We start from the raw sequence: 10,589 nt of genomic DNA on the forward strand, positions 1-10,589 counted from the left end.
GGCAGGAATGTGTGTCCTGAGCGGGACCAGGCGGGATGTGTGTTACCAGTGTGTAACAGTGCTGTGAGTGTGGGCAGCTCCTGTCACTGCATCTTGTCAGTGCAGAGCTTGAGAGCATCCTCTTGGAACAGAAGCATCTTGCCACTCTCATTGGATTGAAGTACCACCCTGCCAGATTAGCTCTGCTCCTGCAAGGCACCAACTTTTCTGTCCTAGCAGATAAACCTCTGCTGGCCAGATCACGGCATCGCACACTCACAGTATAACCTGCCAGCAGGCACCAAGGGCTCAGATCAGCTCTGAGTTCAAAGGGGCACTTTGGGCTTAGCACTCACAGTGAGCCTGATCATCACTTCAGCCTGGGAGATGGGGAGCACAAGTGCCCCAGATGACCAGAGCAGGGCAAGTCTGCAGAGAGAGAACTGGGTTTGTAGGTGCAGCCCTCGCTGCTGGCACAGCACAGGCTCCTCTTGCATGTGGTGCAGTCAGAAAATGCTTTAATGTTTGGATTTTAAAAAATGAAACCACCATAATGCATGTCTCCTAATAAAAGATAATACAGAATGCAATAATTAACCAACCCTATCAGCCTCTCTGGTTGTTAGCCCCATATTAATGTATAATGCATGCATATAGCTCCACACGCTGAGACCTGTCTTTGTGCACATAATTATGGGTTCTTGCATAAAGACTGCAGGTGCTTCTATTTTAACCCTGTATTACAGTGCCTTAAATTCAGTACAGAAGTCACCCCAGCTCGATTCTCATTCTTCACCTCATCTTGAGTCACCCCTTTTCTCCAGAAGCTCAAGGGACAGGGCAGATTATTTGACATTGACAAGCAAGTGCTGTCCTAAGCATCACCTTTCCAAAAAGCACATTCTGGGATACAGGTACAGCACATGCCATGCACTTGCTGTCTGCCCACAAACCATTGGTCTTTCCGTGCTCCAGTTTTTGGATTTGCAGGGCCCAGATTCTGTTGCTCAGGAGTGGGGTGTGACCCTGGACCAGGTCTGAAGCCCATGTGCTGTGCTCTGTTCTCCCTGTCCCTGCTGCAGGCAGGAGGTTACTCAAGGTAATTCAACAGGATTTCAGTGGAAATACCCAGGGGTGACACGAGTGCAACTGCAATGCAGGAGAGGGGCCCAAATTTGCATGGGTACAACCACGATTTCCATTTGGCTGCCACACTTCAGAGCCTCTGTCAAGCCACAGTTTGGCTGCTGGATGTATTGCCCCAGCTTTCTGCTATCCCTCCCTGCTTTCAGATCCAGCTCTCTTACTGTTGGTTTTCATACTCATTTTGTCACTCTTTGTACAATGTGACCACTAATTGGTGCAGCTAATTAACTGTTAAAAGACAGTGTCTTGGTCTTCAGATCCAACCCATGGATCTGGAAGGCTTTCCTGAGAGACAAAGGCAGTTACAGCTCTGAACACCCTAAACTCATGTCATTAGAGCTGCACCTGGGAGATTCAGCTCCTCACTTTGTTTTCCCTTTGAGGGCCTCGAGCAATGTTTTTTTCTTAGTCAGAAGTTGGATGCCTTGTAGTGGACAGATGGCATTTTTCAAGTGAAGGTGGGATGAATAAAAGCAAATATTTGTTTCAATTTGAACAAAAGTAATTTGTCTAATCAGACTGTCTTCCTCTGGCGTCTATCCATGGAAATACAAACCACAAAGTAGCAAGCAACAGCTCTGGATTTTACACTGGAGTCCCTCCCTGAGAAACTGAGTGTCCTGTTCAGTACAGATCTTACTGGGTTCCCAGGGCTTCCTTTCTTTGAGGTTTGGTGCAACAGCAAAAACTGCTGCTTTGTTTCTTTTGAAGATGTTATGAACATTCTCTGAGTAACTCTGCATCTTCAGAACTGGGGTTCTATGAATGTACCCCCACAAAACCTCCTGTGCAGAGGGAATGTGTAACACCACTGATACAGCAGCTCTGGCTGCTGTGTGCCCAGCCAGGGCCAGCTGCTGGTAACCAGACCCTTGTTTTTGTCAGCCCAGGATCCCATTTCAGGCAGACCTGTACACAAGCTATAAATCATCAGGTCTTTTCTTTCACTTCCTTTTGCATATAAGGTAATGGCAGTCCTACTTTCCTTTGACAGTGCAGTAATTTATAATTTGACGGTGGTTTAATGAAAGTCCTGCTGATCTTCTCCCTGGAATTTAGAATAGACATTACAAAGAAGTCCTTCCATGACCTTTCCCTGATGGCCACTCCTGGAAATTAGAGTGTCTTCATTTTAATGAGCTCAGAGGATTGGGGAGTTGCAAGAAAAGAAAAATCGACTTCAAAAATACCTAACCTCCTCTTGTGAATATGTCAGGACATGTTTTTAGATGCAGAGCTCTTACCTGAACAGGCTTGTTCTCTCCTCATTCTGTGGCTTTTCCAGCTGAGCTCTTTCTTGGCTCCAGCCTGTGCTTTATGATGCAAGGCCGTGTTGACTTTGCATGAGGTTTGTTGCAACATATGGAGCAGATTTGTGAATCAGCCCAGCCTTTGCTCCCCTCTCTGTCACTTCTGCAGTCCAGTCTAGGTGGCAAACCAAGTGTGACCTGCCTCTGTGTGTGTATATAAATACATACAAACACACACAGAGAATATAAGAACAATTCTATTCTTATAGAATATATAATGATATAAGATGCAATATAAAAACATCTCTGCAAGGCTTGCAGGAGCTGTGTCTAACCTACAGGGCCAGCCTAGAAGTGAAGTGGAAGAAAATGAAGTAAATAGAAATGACTGAGAATGGAATGAGATCAGGAGATGCTGGGTTTTGGGCTCTCCTCTGCTGGATTCCCTCCCTGTGGGTCCCCTTCTTGGCCATATGGGTCTGAACTGTGCTCAGTGCAGGTTTGAAATTTGGGTGATGTGGAGACAGAGCCCAGCAGCTGCAGTGTTCACCCTGGATGGGACAGGACTTCTGCCTCAGAGCCAGAGTGATGCTGCTCTAGGAGTGATGGTACCCACAGTTGCAGGAGTTTGTAAATAAAAATAAAATATTTGTCAGAAGTTGATAAAACTCAGCTGGATTTTTTTTATTTTTACCAAAAAGCTTCAAAACTGGCCAGGCATCTTGTTATCTTTCAGGGTATTGAAAAATTTCCTTATTTTACCTTTTTTTTTGGGTGAGATGATTTCTTCAGGAACTAATTTTATGGGGTCAAACAGACTTCAAGCCCAAGCTCATGGCTATGGAATTGCTCCTCTTTTCCCAATCTGAGTGCCTCATTAGAAATTCAGCCTGCTTTCACAGCCAAAGGAGAGGGTTGGGTACCTCCTGAGGAAATTCAGATCTCAGGTGGATTTTGTTCCCTCTGAGGTGACAAGACACTCCATTTGAGTTCAGTGAGAAAAACACAGGTTGGGTCTCTACTGTGCATTTTGGGTTTCTGGTCCTGGAGGTGGTGTAAGCACAGCTGTGGAAGATCCTCTACAGCTCCATACCTTAGAACAAGTTTTCTGTGTGAAAAATTAGAATTTGTATAGGTTTGAAAGCTGTATAAATAATAGTGGTTTTTAGTACTACACCAGTGCTATCTTGCATGCATATTTATTTAGTAGTAAGACCAAAAGCTTGGAAGAGAACTGTGTTTGCAAAGGGCGGTGATGGCAAAGGTTTCCTTCTCGTGTCCATGTGCAGCACATAGTGGAAGCAAATATATAATGGAAAATATGTAGGAAAGCTAATTTATTCTATCAGTGTCAAGTACCCACACAAACCAGTATGGCTCTATATTTATATTTGCAGAGTTTATTAGCACAAAATAAAAAATAAACCATAGTGAACATAAAATAAACCACACTGGAATATGGGATGAGTGTCACCAAGGCTGTCCTTGCTGCTGCTTCAGTGCATTTATCCAACACTAGTGCTGAGCACTCCCAAACCAGCACTGAACAGTTTGGCTTCGAGGTGAGTCAAGGAGGAAAAGACAGGGGTTGTTGGTTGTGAAATCGGGGTAAAATCCGGAGCAGCAATACGTAAACATGGGCATGGTTATGTGAAGGATGAATATGCAAATACTAAATACCCTCAGGCCTTAAATCACGAGAGTCTTGCAGTGATGCTGCCCCGGGCCAGGATTGCTCTGCAGGGCAGGGCCTGCCGTCAGCCAAGGGCTTCTTTGATTAAGGATGCCTTTAGCCTACATGGGTTTTAACCCATTTTTAATAACAAAAAAGATTAGTTCCACTTCCTCACCTGCAGGACAACAGAAGACAGAAGCAGAAGACTTCTTCAATGCTGCCTCAAGTCCCAGTGTAAGAAAAGTGTTTGCAATTTCCTTGATCCCATTAAGAAGTGTTTGCTATAGCTGATGGTTTCTCACTGTGGCCTCTCTAGGGAGCTGGGTGGTATTTTTCCAAGTGGAATGGTTGGTGGATACCAGCTTTGCCGCTACAAAAATGAGGAAAACAGCTGTAGTTTTTGCAGTCAGGTAAATACTGAGCCTGAGCACAGTCATGCTTGAGTAGGGACCTGGTGCTGTGTTCACCTGGCTGTGGCACAGTACAAATTAGACATGACTCGTCTCCCCAGGGATTTTACAGCTATGGAGCTGAGGCACATTAATTATCCTGCTGTCAAAACAAACCTTTCTTCTGCGCTGAGGACAAAGCCGCTGCTCAGAGCTGGACTCAGAGCTGGAATAACAGGGGCTGTGTGAGGTCAGGGTGGAGGTGAGCTGGCAGAGCTCCCCAGGCAGGCATGCAGAGTGGCTGCCCACATTCCCATGGGCTTAGCTCAGGCTGTGGCCCCTGCTAGCATACCCATTTTTGATAACAAATACAAGCAGCTTTGCCACCTCCTCTGTGTGGTTGTCGACAGAAGGATGGGCATTGTCCCATTCCCCTCCAAGCTGGGAACGGTGCAGAAATTTCCAGCTGGAGTAGATACATCTTCATGATGCAGTTCTCCATCCCTCCTCCAGCAAACCCGTGCTGTAGTGGGTAAATTGAGACCAAAGCAGAGACTCTGAGCTGCTTGGCTTGGGTTTTCACATTTCAGGGTAAAAAGCAGGATTTGGAATGTAAAGCTGTGCAGCTAACCAGCTGAAATAAAGGTCCAGAGAGCAGCCCTGGCTGCACTGGAGTCACAGCTCCCAAGAGAGGCTGAGGATCTGCCCTCCAAGCCAGGCAGAATAGCTGGGTCATTCTTGCCATGCCATGTTCAATGTGGAGGGCAGGACTGCTTTTGGAGGCAGCCCCATTCATCACCCACAGCAAAATCTAATGAACAGCCAACCTTTTTTGGCAGCTTTTTATTACAGGGAGGGCAGAGGGTTTATGTGAACTGGATTTGTGAAGGCAGTTGTACAAATATTTGTTCTCTGCTCCTTAGCAGCAAAGGGATGAGTACAAACAACATCCCCATTTAAGGTCCCACTCACTTGTTACAAAAGATTGATCCAATTTTGGTTGTGTTATGGGCCTCCAGCTTGGTTTGCAGGTTGTGTAAGGTGTAGCTCAGCCCCACTCCATAGCCTGGGACAGAGGCAAAGTCACGACAGAGCAATGCTGCAAGGATAGAAATCCTCCTGCACAGGGGATTTGGCCAGTAAAGTGGCTGTAAAAAGCACACCTTTGGGATCTCCAGTCACTGCTACAATTCCATCTATACCTCAAGTTATCTCAAGCATCCATCTGCTCCCTGGGAAGGCAGGATCAAGCCACAAGCATCCAGGTGATTATTTACTCAGTGAGCCAGTTCCCTCCTGCAGGCACTGCATCAGGTGATTTGTTCTAACTGTAGGAAAGAAAATTCTAAAGACAAAAAAGTTCACAGGGAAGTTTTAGCATGTGGATTCAGTGCACAGGTTAGATTAGGGCCGCTCTGTAAATGACCCAGGATCAGATCAGATTATCAAGACTGCAGTGTGTAAGACCTCTCCCTTCCACCTTGGATTAAACCCTATGCCACATATTGAAAAATGAAATATCGAATAGCTGCTCCCAAAGTGAACATAGTCCATTCAGTTTTGTGATTTTTCCCACAGGAAAATACTGCTTGATTATGGCATTAAATAGTGTGCAATATTAGACAGATACAGAGAGGCTAAGACAGAATTGACTTGAATTTTGGTGCTCCTTAAGGTCTTTGATTTTGCAACTTCAGTACTACTCTTTTATAGGTGGAGAGATTTTGTGCTTTAAAGTGTTTATGTTTAAACCCCTCCTCATGCAGTGGAGAACAGGTCTCTGCTGTGACCATAGAAAAACTGTGAGAAAAAGAGCAGTTTGAGCAAACTACCTTGGATGATTCCTAAACCATTTAGCCTTGATTCCCTTTAGTGATCTCATACTGCACTTTTATCATCACTGTAATTTGATATTAATGTTTTTTAAATGAAGTGCAAGAACATTTCTGGCAGTTGTTTTTGGTAGGTTCCCCATCAACGTTCACTTAACTGGAGACAGAAAGAGTCAAGCACACATTTAATTATGGAGATGTTTGCATGACAGTATAAAATCTCAATTGATAAAGAAACATTTTTAATATGAATAATCAGCAGACTTAAAAGTCTTGGTCATCTTTAAATAGCAATATATTGATGACTAAAAGCAACACTAATGTGTAGTGCACTATACAGCCTGTAAGTATTTTAACAACCATTTATTTTAACCTTCCATGTTGCAGGAATGCAAGTAGGGGTCTTCCCTCAGTTTGTGTGGGATTAATGTCACCATCCAAAAGTTGGGCCTCTGCCTCCCAAAACTCCAGAACAAAAGGGAAGAGATTAACTCCTCTAGAGTATCACCTCTCCTCTGCTAAGGGGCATCTTTCCTCCAAGGATGCATTCTCCTTTTTGTTGCTAAGGGCACCAAGGAGCTTTTAAATCGTTAATGTTAGTGCAAATGTACCCAGCACAGCTCTACTGCCAAAATATGGGATTTTGGACTTCCACAGAAAAAGTGAAAATGCCTTCATAAATTTTGGATAGAGACTTTTGTCATTTTGACTAAACCTCCACAGAGGTTTTTCCAGTGCCAGGTTGCTAATAGCTTTGGGGTTGTTTTCTAGCATTTAAGTAAAATGCTATTACAAGACTCCTGTGAAGTTCCAAAGAATTGGAGGCAGTTCAGAAACCACCATTCCTATTTATATCAGACGTGAGGCTGTTTGAAATGAGCCTTGGGCAGTTGGTAGGAGCAGGACAGGGCACAGCTGCCCAGTGGGGTCAGCCAAGGGCAGATGTCTCCATGGTGGTTTGTTTGGGACACGAACAGCACTGTGCCCTCTCCATTCCCACTCTCACACCAGGGTTGTATCTTGCCCTGTAATTTATAAAATTGATCCTGCTAAAACCAAACAGAAAGGAGAAGAGTGGTGTGACCTCAGGAAGAGCAGTCTGAGCACAGCACAGGAATTCCTGGGCCTTGATCCACTGCCAGCGCCGTGGCCCCAACACTGGGGAAGCTGCCGAGGAAGCAGAGTTTGAAAGCATAGCCTTCCTCCAAGGCTCTGGGTTCTGTTCCCAAAAGTGTGGCCTTGCAATTTAGCACCCACAAGGTACACAGGTAAGAAGGTTGTAATGCCCAGCGCAGCAGGACCAGGTTAGGCCCTGGTGAGGATTCCTGCTCCCTTCTGTGGGTAACCAGAAGCAGCTCAGAAGTGACAGCCCCAGGGAAGGACCAGTTTCTGGAAAGACACGATCTGTGCCCACAAACATCTCTATTTCAGCTCTTCATCAGTGGCATTGTCTGTTTATTTCTTGATTTTGTTCAACCAGCCTCTCCTTATAAATATTGCTACTGAGCCTCAAGACCCAGGAATCTGAAGGACAGGAATTTGCTGTCTGAGGATCCAATCTTAAAAACAGGTTGAGGGACTCCTGTGCCCCTCTGGATTGTTGTTCACTCACTATCCAACTGGCTCCTAAAAATTTCCCAAGTATTAGGGGTTTTTTTCCCCTTTAGTCCTTCCAGCAATGATGTGATGGGTCAGAGTCTCATTTATGTGAGTCCAATCCCTCAGTTATATCACTGGAATGCTGTAGACTTTCATCTACTACAGCAGAAAGAGAAGTCAGGTCAGAGTCTGTCTGAAAACTTATCCCTTCCATTGAAGATAACACAGTTTATAACTCTAACTCAAGGACAGACAGAATTAAATGGATGAGGGATGTAAGGCCTCACAAAGGTTGCCAATAGCAGTAACACTTGTTTTGCAATCACTCTGTTTGGAGCAGAGCAGACAAATTTGCACTGGAATCAAACTTCTTGATATCTCTGTCTCTTGCAAGTCCTCTGACCTCTCAGCAACTTGGCCTGGTCATCAGCGACTGAATGATATATCCCAAGAGTTTCCTGTTGTTCAGAAGGGATGTGGTGAAACTCCCTTTACTCTTTAGAACGCCATAACCAAGAAACAGAACATTTGGACTTTTGTCCTTGAATCACAGAAGTTACTTCTGCAGAAACACTGCAAAAACAGTCTCTAAACTTATCAGGGGAATTGCAAGTTAGACAATCACTCAGATCCTCTTGTCCCTGGCAGACACTCTACTCCTTCTTCCCAAGGCTAACAAGCATTATTCAGATTGAGAGATATAGTAGGGAAAGTGTGTCTGATGTTTGTTGGGCTCTATTAAAGAACACATTCATTTTGCTTCTGAGTTATATTTGTGAACATTTGTGAGCAATAGAGAAAAATGGATTCATATTTTAAGTCTGTTTACAAAATCTACAAGACCTGAGACAATGCTATACATTGGAGTACAGATGTTTTCTCCCTTTCCAAATGTATTTAGGAAACCTAAAATAAATAAAACTAAGAGGCTGTCAGCTAGCTGGCAGGAAGGGCAGGGTGAGTTCATGGGCTCTGTGCAGCCCCTGCCAGTGAGGCCAAGCTCCTGTGCAGACGATGCTTTATGACCTGCACAGGGCAGTCAGGCACCTCCTCAGTTTCACTGACTTACGCTCACCTTGATCTTTCTCTCCTATATTTGTTTGGGGTTTTTTTTAACTATTGAGAAAATTAAGTACCATTTTAAGCTAAGTGAGAGACTATCCAACCAGAGTAAAATTTCAACCATTTAACAACTGACAATAAATCAGTTTTTCTTTTGCTAAATATGTTTAAAATCTCTAAGCAGTCCAAATGGGATGTAGGAATCATTTCCTCTCAGATGACAAATGACAGGCTAAATTCCACCCACTCTGTTCACTTTGGCCTGACCTAGGGCTGATAGGAAACAATGAACGTCTTTCCGTTAACTTAAATGGATTTTGTGTCAGCCCCATTAAGTAACAGCTTATTTCCCTTCATTGATTGTGATGTCAAAGATGAGGAATTAAGAGTGATTATGGATGGCAGACACGTTTGCAGAGCAAAACCCAGTGATGGGGAGAAGAAAGGAGGGGAAAAGATTTTGTGTGTCAGTTATAAACATCAATTAAAGATGGTCCACTGTGGACAGGGATTCAAACACAGAACTGCTTCATTCTGGCTTTGGTATAAGGGAGAACATTCTTCATTTACTTCTGAAAAGGGAAGAATTTGGGGATATATTAAAATATTGGGTCCAAAGAGAAATAATTTAGTTCTGCATGGGTAACACATTGCTAAAGAGATCTTCAAAAACCTCCACTTTTGAGTGCTAAAATCCAACATCTGAGAGAGGGCAACAATGGTCTTTTTTTTTTCCCCAAGGGTGGGGTACAGCTTTTCTTTGCAGGCCACAATAATGAGACAGCTGGAGGATAGGGTGAGAGACCTCATCTCTTAGGATCTAATGACACTGAAAATATATACTGTTATAACACAGTAGAGTAATTCTTTATTCTCTGTTGTAGACTTCCTAAAGGGAGGATACAACACAGATCTTCATGACTCTTATCCCTTTGGTTTAAGAAAGTGAGCTGTGATTTTTCAGGTGTTCTCCAGTCTGAAGCTGAAGGCAATGGCAGCTGCTTAGCTCCTGAGTCAGGTTGTCCTGATTTGGCCTTTCATATAAAATTCTCTTTATGAGTGAATTTTACCTTTAATAACTCCTCTTTGCCTGTCAGCCAAAACTCCATACTGATTTCTGCTAGAGGAACTGATAGATGTTCCAAGGGCTATGGGCCACCATCATTTTTATGGTACAATTACTAAACGCCAAACCCTTCTGACATTTTTTACTTCTAAAAGAGCCTTGAAATCTGGCACCTTTATGACTAAAGCTTCCTAAAGGAAGCACAACAGAATCAATATCTGAAAGCAGGATACTTCTGCATTTTTGAAGTAAAAGTTCTCTGCAGTCATTAACAGACTTGATTCATCTGATGACTCAGAATTTGTGCAGCTGGTCCAAGGCCATTTCAGAGACTGAAAAGTGCTGCTTTTCTCTCCTTCTCTAAAGAAGTGATCTTTTCTCAGTTACTTGAAGCACCTCCTGCCCTCGTGTCAGCTTCTTCATTTAAGAAGGTGGTTATATTCAGAACAAGCAACAGCAAGGAATTTGATTGAAAAGATAAATTAATATAAAATTTGACCTTCATTGGTTTTCCCAATACGCATTTTGAAATCTTTGAAATGTCCTTTTGTTTACTGGAAATGCAGTAATGGCAGGACTATTGTGATACAC

Source organism: Aphelocoma coerulescens, chromosome 18 (assembly GCF_041296385.1).
Source record: "Aphelocoma coerulescens isolate FSJ_1873_10779 chromosome 18, UR_Acoe_1.0, whole genome shotgun sequence".
In the NCBI taxonomy this organism is placed as follows: Eukaryota; Metazoa; Chordata; class Aves; order Passeriformes; family Corvidae; genus Aphelocoma; species Aphelocoma coerulescens.